Genomic DNA, 15,077 nt, shown 5'->3' with positions numbered 1-15,077 from the left:
AGTGTAAGGATTTTGAAAGGTTTTAGAGTTAATGGATGGGCAGAGTTTAGGCCTGTGAGGGTTTTTAAAGTTCAGTTCTTAACTTCTGAACAGTTCAGTACTTTAGATGTAGAAAGGGTTTTTTTAGGGTTCAGGGATGGGTGGAGTTAGGGGTAGGGAGTGATGTTATGGTTCATGTATTTTGGGGTGGGAGGGTTTTTTAGGCTTCAGGGATTAGTGTAGTTTAGATGTGGTGTGGGGTGTAAGGGGCTGGTATTGATGGTCTTTCGTGGTTGTGAAGGGCTAGCTATAGGAAGCTGGCTCTTTATGGAACAGATAAAACATTTGGTATACTATGTAAAGCGTCCACGGCCTGGGTGCGATGAATTTAGAGGTGACTTTAGGCGTTGGGTTTTCTTACCGGGAGCAGTTATGTTGAGGGGGTCTATAGGCGGGAGCAGGATGTCCACAAGGGGTGAAACCACGATGGACTCGAGCTCTGAAGGCCTAGGGTACCTTGGTGAGACTGTTGGCCCACTACAACTCGGGCCGGGATGACTGGTGCAGTGGTTACTTCAGGTGTCGGGTATTTGCAGGTTTGTGAGGCCTCAGAGTCTTGGCTTCAGAATTCTGCTTCTCTGCTTTCTGTGTTTGTGGCTCTTCGGTGTTGTCTCTCTCCTTAGGTCATCAGGATCTGCATCTCTGTTGCCAGCGATTCCCCCATAATACTGAAAATTAGGGGTGTTAAGGGAGTGTAGGGTAGCAGCCAATGGGCTACTGACCCTTGGGATCACTATGCCCCCTATATCACTTCCTGTGGGAAGTGGGCATAACCCTGTCCCAGAATTTCTCAGTAGGTTATCACAAAGATGGCTTCTTCTGAAAAATGGTGTCCTCCGTGCAGCCCACCTTAGGGGTGGTACTAGCCTGGAGGTGGGACACCTATCTGACTAGCTAATTTGTTCGCCTGTCCAGGTGCCCAGAGGGGTCCTGGACAAAGGGTAGTGGCTTCCTCACTTGTGAGGGGAGCCAGATACGGACTCGCATTCCAAAGGCAACAGCTCTTTGAAGCTTGCCAGATAGGAGACGCTAATCAGCGGGTCATCCTGTAGGAGGCGGTGTTACACGTTCTTCCTGGCCAAGCTTTTGTTCGGGGTCTCCTGCGAGCCTGGTCTAGGAGTTCAGAACAGTGTTTTGGGTGGCAGGCTGGCAGAAACCAGCCAGTGAGCACACCAGTGGTTATTAGGTTTTCAAGGGCACCTCTAAGGTGCCCTCTGGGTGCATGTATTGGTAAATCCATCATTGGAATCAGTGTGGGTTTATCAATACGAGATGTTGGATACCAAACATCCCTATTTTCAGTGAAGCCATCGTGTAGCTGGGCCCTTTTTACCAGTGTCCAGCATGTTTTAAAATGGCTTCCCTGTTCACTTGCACTGAAAGTAATAGGACTGATCAGCACTGGTGCATATCTGCTCATGCAGGTATGCCCTCATATGTAATATTCAGCATCCTGCCTTTGGGCTTTCAGACCTGCTGTAGGGGTGACTTAGAAATATCACATGCAGTATTTGAGGACATGCCACACAGTGACATGTCTTGTTTTCACTTTTATCTGCAGCAAGACACACAGCCTGCATTGGCAGCCTTGCATGCGCTTTGTGATAGTGGGGTTCCCCAGGGTGCCACGATTATACTGCTGCCATTAGGGACCTTCTTTAGAACCTCAGGCCCTAGGTACCAGGGGTACCATTTACTAGAGACTTACAGAGGGTGCTAAAGGTTTTGCCAGTTGGGGGAACAATTGAATATTTTTAGGGAAAGAACACTGGTACTGGGAACCTGGTTAGCAGTTACCCAGGACACTTCAGGTAAAGTTGCCTCAAATACTAGGCAAAAAGTGTGCGTGTGTGTGGGTGGGGGCTGCAAGAAGAAGCCAGCTTCATACAGTAGCGATAGAAGGTGTTTACGGATAGTTGTTTATCAGCAAATTAAAAGCACCCGAGATAATTGTTTGGCAATGTAAAAAATATGAAATAATGACTCCGGACGTAAAACACTGATATTTAATTTCTCCCACAAAACTGTTTCTGAAATTAAGAGACGTAACCATTGCATTAACACTTAACAAAATAAGCATTCAAATGGCAATTTCGACCAAAAAGACATTTTATGAATTGGTTTGTGCGAAAAGTTAAATGCCATTCTTTCTGAAAAATGTCTATTAAACCGTTTAGATGAAATGGTTTCACAGTAATGGTATTACTTGAAATTGTTTTTCTGTGAAATCCTACACAACCCCTGGTAGCGTACTGCTTGTCCTGGGGAAAAGTGACAGCTGTCCCTTATTGACATTCAGCCCCAAAATCTTTGTACTCCCATGAATTATCATAATACTAGTCAAAGTTTTTCAGAGCAATTTCATACCCGCTGGTATCCAACATCACCATTGTGCCTCTTAATTTGTGCTTGACAACATGACTCTGATATTCTGAAATCTTTTCCAGCTTCCCTTTACAGCTGTCAATAAGGACAGTCTATGCATGAGTCATAAAGCTTCTAACTCTCACAAGCCCTGGCTGAAAAACCTCAATGGCATGACTGCACTGAATCCTTAAACATGTCTATACAGGAGATCTTAAAGACAAGAAAGAGAATATTAAAAAACTTTCCCTTCTTCTCCCTCTGGAATAGTTCTCTACCTTTTCAACCTGAGGCTGGCCACTTCTATCCTGACATTCAGGAACATAATCTTAAAACTTTTCTTTCCTACATCTATAGCACCCAATGCAAGTAACCCACGGTTTGTTTTTCAAGCACTGCAATGCTACTGATGAGGGAGAATACGACTCCCGTTCCAACCTTGCTTACTTCCCAGCATGTTATTCACACAACAACAAAACATTTCTCTCAAAAGGACAATTTCCTTATATTAATAACTTTGTGTGAAATCCCCAACCCCCCACCTTGGGTGTAGCCTAAGGAAAGATCTTGTAGAATGGCCAATGAGCACCATGTCCAACCACCCACAGCCCATTCTGAGTGTTCTAAAATAGTGCCCCAGTTTCTGTAGCAGTTAAACAGTATCCCTGTGTTACATTTCAAAACTTGCCGTGCTATTTAACATAAGTAAACATTTATCTCTTGAGGCATGGTATTTTGGAGAGTTTTACATTGGTTGTTTGCAGGATGTGACAGACATGGTCTTTTCTTGCTGTCATGCGACCAGTAAGAAACCACAAAGGTTGGTTTCTGCAATCACAGATGGAGGCCATGTTTTGTAGTCAGTGAGAAAAAGAGAAACCATGCTATGCTGCCTTTGCTCCTGAAGTCAGTGAGTTATCAGGACTCCTTCAAGCAGAGTACGTTTCTTTTTTCATGGAGGTTAGGTGCACCAAATGTTACTTAAAGAGAACTAATGGTACAGGATGTGACCAGTTGAGAAGTGCCTTCTAGATACTGTTTTAGGATGTTGATTGAGTTAAGTGCAAGATGACTGAGCTGTGTAATATTTATGTTTTAAAAGCTGAACCCTCATCTTTCCACTTCTGATTGCTTTACTGGTTCTTTTGCTCAGTGTGCTGGTTGGTACTCACTGGCCATTAAAACGCATTGCCTTTTAAAGTTTCTCTGATTTGGAGAAGACCTAACATGGCCGTGCTGGTTTACACATATTCCACTTTCACCTTATCTCTTGAATTTGATATAAGGGGACCAGCTCATACTTTCCCCAGTTCTACTTGCTATTTCATGCATCCTTCATACTGGAAGGCTGACAAGCAAGTATAGCTGCTTCATTGCCAGTAGTTGCAATAAAACCTTTTCTCGGACCAAAACGCATTCAGTGGGACAGGGGGACATAACAGGAAGTACGTCCAGACTAGCTTGTCCAAATTTAGGATAGGCAGCTTTCCCAGGGGAAAAGCAACAGTCTTCTGCGGCTCGCAGATGAGGCCCATATTCACCATGCCATCCATAAATCTAACACACACTCCTACACACAAACACCCACCCCACATCCAGCCTGACCTCAGTATTCATGATGTAAGTAAGTGACCAGTTAACTGTACTGGTTATCTGGGGGAGAACGCATTAACTCCACAGAACCTTCCCTCTGAACATTAACATACAAAACAGGATTTTCGGAGGGAATTATATTGTAGTGTGGATCTCGACATAGGCACGTGCCAGAGAAATCAGGAGGAGAGAGGCAGCACGGATGTAATTTGCCAGAGGTTCTTCTTTCTTTGAAGCCCCAGGGGATCAAAGTTAGCTCCACCTGCTTTGTGGTGCTCAAGTGGGAGAGAAAGATCATCTGGATGATTCCCTGGTCAGCCCAAATGACATTTATTCAAGCCCTAATCTTATCTAGACTTGATTATGGTAATGTACTTTACTTGGTTTTAGATCAGGTATCTCATGTGGCGTCTGCAGATGGTTCAGAACTGTTAGACAGTAACGGCTCCCGAAGTACGCCCCTTTTTTTAACCCTCTTTCAAGAGCTTCTTTTTTTTTTTTTTTTTGATTCACAGGGCAGCAGCACAGAAAAGGACAACATCCACGGAGTTACATACACATCTTCTGGTATCATTATACAAGACTCATTTTCATAGCGTTACGTTCAATCAGTACAGTATTTCTTCACATTATTATAACCAACACGGACTACTCCGCATTAAAGCAAAGCTTTCTCTTTCAGCTCGGTGAGTGACATGTGTAATATCATTCTAAGTACCATACTATTCCATTAAGTATTAGTTTCCCCTTGGTCTTTAGCACTACTTTCAGGTTCCAGGCCCTATACATTCCCTTTCTTCGCCTACCTCCTCAACCGTTTCTGGCGATTGGTCTTCTGCGTTTTGTTGCAAGTAGTCCATAAGAGGTTGCCAAAAGTCTTTCGGTCTAGAGGCCTGAGGCAGTTCCTCCTCGTACATTCCCAAGGTCTCTTTACAGTATACCATGTCCGACAACCAGTCCTTAAACCGGGGGGGGGTTTACTTCCCCACTTGATGGCTACGCGCCGCTTTGCTAGTAGCAGCGCCACAGCCAGCAATTTGCGCCGTCTAACCGTTTTGAGCCTATAAGCTCCTAATAAACATGTCAATGGTATATTAGGAATTGACTCTGATAACATATGCGTTAGCGCTCCCACCACCTCCCTCCAGTACATTTCTAATGCGGGGCAAGCCCATGCCATATGGAGGAAGTCTGCCTTAGGGGTACTGCACCTTTTGCACCTATCGTCTGGTCTGAGCCCATATCTATGCATTTTGTCTGAGGTGTAGTATGTTTGATGCAGAAATCTGAAGTGTATAATTCGTAGGTTGCAATTCGGTGTCAGTAAATGTAGCTGTGCACAGCTGTAATACCATTCTTCTTCCGAGATAGGGGACCCGATAGCCTCCTCCCAACGCATTCGCGCTCTGTCTGTGTCTGTGTGTTGTTCACTTTGGGATGTCTTATATAATTTTGTTACTAGTGCCACTCGTGTTGGCGCAGTCAGCAGAACTTGTAATGCCTGTAGAGTTGGTGGCTCGTTCGGGAAGTCTTCGTATAGGTCTTTCATTGCTGCCCTCAGTCTAAAGTATGCGAATCGTTTCATCTGTGTTTCATCTGTGTTTGATGCGCGTACAGGGATGGGTTCTGGTAGGAAATGAATGTGTTCTGCGGGAATAATGATCCTAGTGTCGTAAGGCCCATCTCCCCTATGACCTTCCTCATATTTTGTTCTTGTGTGACCGACAGTTTGGGATGATGCGCCAATGGTAGCGCTGGTGCATAAGTTGGTAATTTCTGTGCTCTCATTGCTAGCATATGCCAAGCTCGCGAGGTACACTTGACGGTTTGGATAGCGTCATTTGAGTAAGCCCCCACCGGATCTGACAAGTATGGTGCCAGTCTATTCGGGCACCCCTGTCTCGTTCCGCGACTTATTACGAATGGTTGCGAGGTATGACTATTAATTCGCACTCTAGCTCTGGGTTCATTATATAACAATGCAATCCACTTCATAAAGGCGGGCGGGAAACCCATCCTAATGAGGACGGTCATCATGAAGTCCCATTCTATCGAATCGAAGGCTTTCGCCGCATCAAGCAGTGCGGCTGCTGCCGGCAGCTCGGGGTTTAGCTGTGATACATCGTGAATATAGTGCGAATATTGTGAGTTGTGGATCGCGTGGGTATAAAGCCCGCCTGGTCTGGGAGCACAAGGAGCTGTAATAGTGGTTGTATTCTGTTTGCTATTATTTTTGCCAGTATTTTCACATCTATATTAATGAGGGATAGAGGACGGTACGAGTCACAATATGTGGGGTCTTTTCCTGGTTTTGGGAGAGCTATCAACAGCGCCTCACGTAGCGTTGGCGGGAGGGCTCCCTCCTCGTAAGCCTCTTCAAACATCTGCGCTAGCTGCGGAATCAACAGGTCCCTGTACTCTTTATGAAATTCCCTCGGCAGTCCATCCAGACCCGGGCTTTGTTATTAGGTAGTGAGTTGATTGCTTCCCTGAACTCGTCTTCTGTAATGTGGTGTCCCAAAAACTCTCTATGAGTGTCAGATAGCCAGGCTAGCCCTACGTCATCAAGGTATTCATGAATTTCAGTTTGTGGAATCTTTACCTTCGTGGTATACAGTGTTGAGTAATATGAGCGGAATTCCTCCATAATGGACGGGGTGTCGTGTATGTGCACATCTTGAGCATTCATAATTTGTGTTATTAAAGAGGCGCCCATCATTGGTTTAACTTTTTGCATCAGCGCTCTACCCGGATGGCCTCCCTCTCCATATGCCCTAGCTCTGTATTTTTTGGATAGGTATTTTATGTTCGAGGCATGTGGGCTGCTAAATTCATATCTTATGCATAGATCGCCGCCTAGTGTTGGGTCCGGATGATTGCACATTGTTGTCCTGGAAGAGTCTTCGAAGTATCACGAGATAGGTGGCTCCTCCCCTGGACTACAGTGCGCATGGGCATCGACTCCATCCCCAGATTGTTTTTTTCCGCCATTGGGTTCGGATGTGGTTTCGACGTCTCCGTGTCGGAACCGTAAACAACTTTGTTCTTAAGGCCAAAAGGCCTTCGTTACCTGCGTCGGTATTGTTTGCGTACGGTCTCGAGCGTCGTCCAACTCTCTGAGCCGGACATCTACGGAGTCAAGTGACTCTTCGATCGAGGCCCTCTCGTCGCAGCAAGACCCGACGAACTTCTCATGGAGCGGTGCCCGTTCAAGTTCTGCCCCGTCTGTGGAACCAAATATCCACACATCGATGTGCATCCGGTCTGTAATAAATGCCTATCTCCGGACCACAATGAAGAACACTGCATGGCCTGCTCTAAGTTCAGGTCCAAGAAGACGCTCAAGCATCGGCGCGCGGCGCGCCTCGAGGCCCAGCGAGCGGCGCCGGCGCCCGACGACATATTCGACGACCCCGCTGAAGAAGGCAGCAGCCATCATCTCCAGATTTCACCACCGTCGACGGAGGTCCAAGACGATCCCGAGGAACATGTCGAGGGACAGGGCCACGACCTTGAATACGTCGAGGAGGTAAGGGACGACGAAGAAGTTTATGGGGCCGCGGAAGATAGCTCAGAGGAAGAGCTATGCCCCGAAGTCTACATTATTGAGGCTCAGGTCACGGGATCGCCACTCGGCCTGACCCACGACCCTGCACCGCTATCCCCGGCCCCGCCTTCTGGCCCGGCCACGGACACTCAAGCGGAGCCGCCATCACAGATATCGAAACCGAAACCGAAACCTTCGGATCCGACGGCACCAAAGATGGCCGACGTCCAGCCTAAATCGAAACCGAACCCTTCGGAATCGACCAAACCTAAAATGGCCGACGTCCCACAAAAAGTATCGAAGCCTGCTCCTTCATCGGCTCCGTCGCCCTCAGGCCCGCAGAAGTCGAAGAAGGCTGTCGAGTCGACAGCGTCGTAAAAGGTGCGGAAGGAACCATCCTCTAAGACGGCCGTCCATCAAGTGTCAAGCACAGTTGTTCCGGCACGGACGTCTAAGTCTGTTGACACGCCTTCGGACGCTCCTACGGCGCCGTCAGGTAAACGCGCAGTCGAATCAAAGTCGACTAAGAGCCACGGCCCGAAGGCCGCAGGCACTACGGCAGCAACGGCGTCGGCGCCAAAGACTCCAACGGAGCCGCGACACATTGCAGCCGAGGATTCGTCGAGGGAAATCTCGACCACACCGGGGGAGTCCGACGCCACCGAACATCGGCCGTCGGTTACTAAACCCTCTGCCTCCTTCACAAAGCAGGTGACCGACTCCCTCAAACGTATTCGGGAGAAGACTTTGTCATCACCGGCGCCGCCTCCAAAGACCTCGTCCAAGCTTCTCTACACTCTGCCACCTAAGGTGGCACCAAAAGCATTTGCACCAAGATCGGTGCTGACAATCGCTAACATGTCGGCTCCTTCCACGCAAAAAGGACGCTTGGATCAACATCAGGCCTCAGAAGACCATTCTGAGCATTACATCGATGCCCAAACAGGGAAATTAACCCTCTACAAGAGGAAAATCACTTCCCAACCACTGGAATCCTATGTTATTCCACTAAAGAAGAAGAGGCCAGAACAGGACATTCCTGCCCTTGTTGAACCTATTCTGCCACCTCCAAGAAGAAGTCCATCTCCTTCACCTACCCAATCAGGAGGAGAGGATGATGGACAAGATGACCAATACAATTTCCCAGTTGACAATGACCCTGATGTTCTGCAGGACTCATATGACGACACTGGGGACCAAGGTGGACATCAGGTGGTACAAGATCCACAAGGTTTTGGGACACGTACGTCTCCAACAGAGGATTCTGCAGCATTTAATGCTTTAATAGAACGGGCAGCAGCAAATCATGATGTGGACATGCATGCTGACCCAGTGGAGGAAGATTTTTTGTTCGACACTTTCTCTGTCTCTGAAAGAACAGTTAAAATTCTTCCTATGCTCAAAGGTTCCCTTAAACATGCCCCGGAGATCTTTAAGGAACCTACCAGGGCAAGAGTGGTGAACCCACGTATCGAGAAAAAATACAGGCCAGCACCTGGAGATCCTGCCTATATTCGGGGACAGTTGCCTCTGGACTCGTTAGTGGTCGCCAATGCCCGCAAGAGGGCAAACTCCCAAACGACGGGTGAAGCTCCTCCCCCAGACAAGGAGTCGAAAGTGCTTGAGGCATCCGGCAAAAGGGTGGCTGCGCAAGCTGCCAATGTATGGCGTATAGCAAACACACAGGCACTATTGGCGCGATACGATAGGGCGCATTACGACACCCTAGAACAGCTCCTTCAACACCTACCTGATGAGTTTAAGGAAGCAGCCGAAATGCTCATACAAGAGGGAAAGCTTATCTCCAACGCTGCAATAAAGTGTGCACTTGATGTGGCAGATACAGCGGCTAGGGGGATTAACACTAGCGTCATGTTAAGGCGACAAGCTTGGCTTCGTATATCTGGATTTAAGCCTGACATTCAAACTACACTCCTCAACCAGCCCATCAATCCTGACAGACTGTTTGGTCCAGATGTAGACACCACCCTTGAAAAGATTAAAAAGGACAACGAGACTGCTAAGTCCATGGGGGCGCTTCAGTCACAACAATTCAGGGGAAGCACTTTTCGTCGCTCAGGAGCACGTGGTGTTACCAGAGGACACTTGGGTCAACAAACACAATTCACAAAGGGTGGTGCACAATCCTCGTACCCCAAGCAAGGTAGAGGGGGTTACAGAGGTAACAGTGCCAAGGGCAGAGGCAGTTGGAACAACAACTCCCGTTCCTCTGCCGCCAACAAACAGTGACTCTCTGTCACTGCCCCCCGACCATACAACCCCTGTCGGGGGGAGACTCCAGCAGTTCCTGCCAGTCTGGACGTCCATCACCACAGACAGGTGGGTGAGAAAACTTATCCAGTACGGTTACTGTTTGGAGTTAACATCCACTCCTCCCAACATTCCCCCAAGACACCGTCCTATGTGCACTTATTGCAGCAGGAAGTACTGGTGATGCTGCAAAAAGGCGCAATCGAGCTCGTACCGGTGGAAGAGGAAGGCACAGGGGTCTATTCCCTGTACTTCCTCATCCCAAAAAAGGACGGATCCCTCAGACCTATTCTGGATCTACGCCCCCTCAACATGTACATACTGTCAGAACACTTTCACATGCTGACACTGCAACAAATCCTTCCCCTGCTCAACTAAGGAGACTTCCTAGCAACCTTGGACCTCAAGGATGCTTATTTCCACATCCCACTCCACCCATCCCACAGAAAATACCTCAGGTTTACCATTCAAAACAGGCACTATCAGTTCAAAGTCCTACCCTTCGGGGTAACTACTGCCCCCAGAGTGTTTACAAAGTGTCTGGCGACAGTGGCGGCGCACCTCAGGAGACGGAACATACATGTCTACCCGTACCTAGACGACTGGCTTGTTCAAGCAAAGTCGGAACAACAGTGCGCCGCGGACATGTCCCACACTATTCAACTCCTTCACAGCCTGGGGTTCTCGCTAAACTACCCGAAGTCGCACCTTCAACCAAACCATGTGCGGCAGTATCTGGGCGCGACAATAAACACCCTAACTGCTATGGCTCAGCCAAATCCAGTCAGAATCAACAGCATTCAGTCGCTGATCCAAAAGTTCAGACCGCAACACTCTCTGCCAGCGAGAGTGTTCATGCAGTTGATAGGCATGATGGCCTCCTGCATCTTCATAGTCCCGCACGCGAGGTTGCACATGCGCCCGCTCCAAGAATGCTTGGCAAATCAGTGGACACAAGCTCGGGGACAGCTGACAGACCTAGTGTTGGTGACCGGTCGGGCATACAACTCTCTGCATTGGTGGAATCCACACAACCTTTGCAAGGGACGACCGTTCCAAGAGCCAGTGCCACAGATAATCCTAACAACGGACGCATCTCTCCAAGGGTGGGGAGCTCATGTGCTCCACTACACTGTGCAGGGACTGTGGTCCACCCAGCAGCAGAAGTTGCACATCAACTACCTGGAATTGCTGGCAATCTTCATGGCGATAAAGTCCTTCAAAGTACATTTGTGCAACAAAGTCGTGTTGATCCGGACGGACAACATGACAGCCATGTACTACATCCAGAAGCAGGGAGGTACTCACTCACCACAGCTGTCTCATCTGGCTCAGAGCATGTGGAAGTGGGCCATTCACAGGAACATTTTCCTCATGGCGGATCACCTCCCAGGAAAGGACAATCAGATGGCGGATCTGCTCAGCAGATACAGCCATCAAATGCACGAGTGGGAGATACATCCATCAGTACTCCACCCGTACTTCCAGCAGTGGGGTCATCCAGAGATAGACCTGTTTGCCACAAGGGAAAACGCAAAATGCCAAAGCTTTGCTGTCAGGTTCCCTCACCCGGAATCGCAAGGGAATGCGATATGGATGAACTGGTCAGGCAAATTTGCGTACGTTTTTCCCCCAGCGCCTCTCATTCCGCTGGTGGCAAGAAAGCTAAAGCAACACTCGATGACTCTCATCCTGGTTGCTCCAACATGGGCACGCCAACCATGGTACACCACGTTTCTAGAACTTTCCGTGGTACCGCATCAAAGGCTGCATCTCACATCCAGGCTCTTGACGCAGAACCATGGCGACATTCAGCATCCAGATCCGCAACAGCTCAATCTGGCGATCTGGCTCCTGAAGTCTTAGAATTTGGCTACCTCAACCTGCCTCCAGAATGCATGGACATCATCCGGGAGGCAAGAAAGCCCACGACCAGAGCTTGCTATGCAGCGAAATGGAAGCGGTTTGTCATGTACTGTACAGACAACAATATCAACCCGCTAGATGCATCCATTCCTAACATCATCTGCTATTTGTTACATCTTTACAAATGCAATCTAGCGTACGCTTCCATTCGGATACATTTATCCGCCATAGCGGCTTATCTCCAGAATAGGCAACACCTCTCTGTTTTCAGGGTGCCTGCCATTAAAGCCTTCCTAGAAGGACACGAAGTGAGTCATTCCTCCAAGAACACCACCAGCTCCAGTGTGGAACCTCAATGTGGTCCTCACTAGGCTGATGGGCCCACCTTTTGAGCCACTGCACTCCTGCGAAATTCAGTTTCTCACATGGAAAGTGGCTTTTCTCATTGCTATCACATCGCTCAGACGTGTTAGTGAGCTGCAGGCGCTCACAATCCAAGAGCCATTCATCCAGATACATTCCAACAGGGTAGTGCTCCGCACTAACCCCAAATTCCTTCCTAAGGTGGTGTCACAGTTTCATATCAACCAAACTATTGACCTGCCTGCATTCTTCCAAAACCCACAAACAGTAGCAGAAAGAATGCTTCATACATTAGACGTTAGGAGGGCGCTAATGTACTACATTGACAGAACACAACACTTTAGAAAGACACAACAACTTTTTGTTGCCTTCTCAGCACAGCACAAAGGCAACCCCATTTCCAAAGCAGGAATAGCCAGATGGAATTTTAAGTGCATTCAAATCTGTTATCAAAAGGCTAAACGTACTTTAACAATACCCCCAAGGGCGCACTCCACACGCAAATTGGGGGCCTCCATGGCTTTCCTGGGGAACATTCCCTTAGAAGACATTTGTAGAGCAGCCACATGGTCTACACCACACACATTTACCAAACATTACTGTGTAGATGTGCATTCAAAACAGCAAGCAGCTGTAGGACAGGCTGTTCTCAAGACACTTTTTCAAGCTTCTGCAGCTGGCACGGGCAACCGCCCTTAATGGAGGGACTGCTGTGTATTCTATGCATAAGATATGAATTTAGCAGCCCACATGCCTCGAACTGAATATGCTACTTACCAGTATGCATCTGTTCTTTGCATGTAGGGCTGCTAACATTCATATCGCCCGCCCTCCTCCCTGGTGCCCGTAGCGGCTGCAGATACTCTCTATATTCATCATTAGCATGGACATCCTTTACACTATTTCACTCCATCTCTGCCACAATGGCTAAAAACAATCTGGGGATGGAGTCGATGCCCATGCGCACTGTAGTCCAGGGGAGGAGCCACCTATCTCGTGATACTTCGAAGACTCGTCCAGGACAACAATGTGCAATCATCCGGACCCAACACTAGGCGGCGATCTATGCATAAGATATGAATGTTAGCAGCCCTACATGCCAAGAACAGATGCATACTGGTAAGTAGCATATTCATTCTGTGTCAGCATACTCATGGTACGTGTTTATTTTATTCCGAATATCCGCTAGAAGGGATTCCTGCAGTGTGTTAGCATATTCTGTTTCCAGGGTCTGAATATCCTGTTCCCTGAGGATTCCAGCGTGTTTACTTATTCAGTGTCCCCTTATTGTAACTTTGAATGCCTCCCACAGTGTCCTATAGCTCTCTATTGATCCAGCGTTCCTCTGAAAAAAGTCCACAATGGTGTGTCTCAATTCGTCACGGAACACCTGATCTTTTAGTACATCTGGCCTAAGTCTCCACGTGAAGTGTCTCGGGGTGTGTGTAGGCACTTCCAGTACAAGCCTGACTGGGGAGTGATCCGATAGAGTTTTAGGTAGGTGTTCCACTGTTGTGGTCCATGTGCTCACTTCTTGTGTGGTCAACCAGTAATCTAGTCTTGACCATGTGTTATGAGTGAGCGAGGTGCAGGTGCCCTCCCTCCTCCCTGGGTGTCTCCTTCGCCACACATCTATCATCGCCCAATCGTTCATTCCGTCTATGATTGCATGGGCTGCACGTCGCCCGTGCCTATCAGCTCCAGAAGCCCTGTCTAGTAGTGGATCCAGGCATGTATTAAAGCCCCCGCCCCATATCATCGCTGTTGGCTGCACCTCCCGCAGCTTTGCCCAGATAGTTTTGTAAAAGAGTGGGTCATCTGTGTTTGGGCCGTATGGCGTGATGAAGGTAAGATCTGTGCCTCCAAAATCCCCTCTGAGTATTATATATCTACCCTGGTCGTCCGTGATCGTAGTGTGTAAGGCAAATGGGATGTTGCGTTTAATTAATATTAACACTCCTCTTGCATAATTGGAATAAGAAGATGCCACTCGAATTTGTGCCCATCTATATCCAATTCGACACTCACCCCGGGGTGCCATATGTGTTTCCTGAATGCATGCGATGTCTACTCTGTGTCTATCCAAATATGCTAGCACTTTCCTTATTTTCCTCGGGTCCTGTAAGCCCCTCACGTTCCAGGACATGAGGGTCAGTGTCCTAACCGTTTGCGTCATAGCTGTCATGTTGTAACTCGATGAAGTGGTGCAGCCTTGTATGGTTCAAACTTCTCAGCAGTGTAGTAATCCGTAATGTATGTGTGATCTCTGCTGCCTCTGCCCTGCGATTTTCTACCTTACCCCCCTTCCACTCCGTTAAAAACTGAGACATTCCCCGAGCATGGCTCCCCATAACCAGTGTCCCTCGCTCACCCCACCCCCCCCAGACATTTTGATCAAAACAGCCCCAACCAACATAACAGTAAATACATTAATCCGGTGCACGCCTAGGGGCAGGAGCTGCCAGCCCATTTCCTGTGGATACCAACCACATAGGCTAACGCCCTTTTAAACAGAATTTATCTAGGAATCATAAAGTACTTGAGCGGAATTATGCTTTGTACCGGACCTGATAACAGTAAACATTGATAGTAACTTTACAGTCTGACCTCAGCCCTTCGGTCACTAAACGTCGGGGCAGCCCGTCAACAGTTATTATGGCACTTATCTGTAGGCGATCATCTGCAGCTGAGTACATCTGTGCAGAAGTCTTTCAGGATCTTTCTCTACACGCAGCAGTGGAGGCAACTGATCCTTCTCAGCGTAGTTTCCTTTGCACAGGACTGAGACCAGCCCCTACGTTACTACCGTTGTCCAGTGCGATCTGTGTTGCCTCCAGTAACTTTTGTTATCTCAGACATGCATTCACACATGTTCACGGTGTATTTCTGAATTATAGAGCCAATTCTTCAGGGTTCCATCCATCATTCTGCCGTGTCTGATCCCGCAGCTTGTTCGTCTTGTTCATGCCTCTGGGATTTCCGTCTTGGGCCACGTCCATGTCTTTGAGGAATAAACTTCATCACATCTTTAGGC

The 15,077-nt window shown here is 48.1% G+C and overlaps 1 protein-coding gene across 2 annotated transcripts in view; it reads left to right on the top strand.

Annotated features, from left to right (window-relative positions):
• Window positions 1–15,077, top strand: part of KLHL12 (kelch like family member 12) — a 557,433-nt gene that overhangs the window by 241,431 nt on the left and 300,925 nt on the right. The window lies entirely within an intron of this gene.

Source organism: Lissotriton helveticus, chromosome 5_1 (assembly GCF_964261635.1).
Source record: "Lissotriton helveticus chromosome 5_1, aLisHel1.1, whole genome shotgun sequence".
NCBI classification, from domain to species: domain Eukaryota; kingdom Metazoa; phylum Chordata; class Amphibia; order Caudata; family Salamandridae; genus Lissotriton; species Lissotriton helveticus.
Note: the sequence above shows the minus strand (reverse complement) of the source record. Positions and strands in the feature narration are given on the sequence as shown.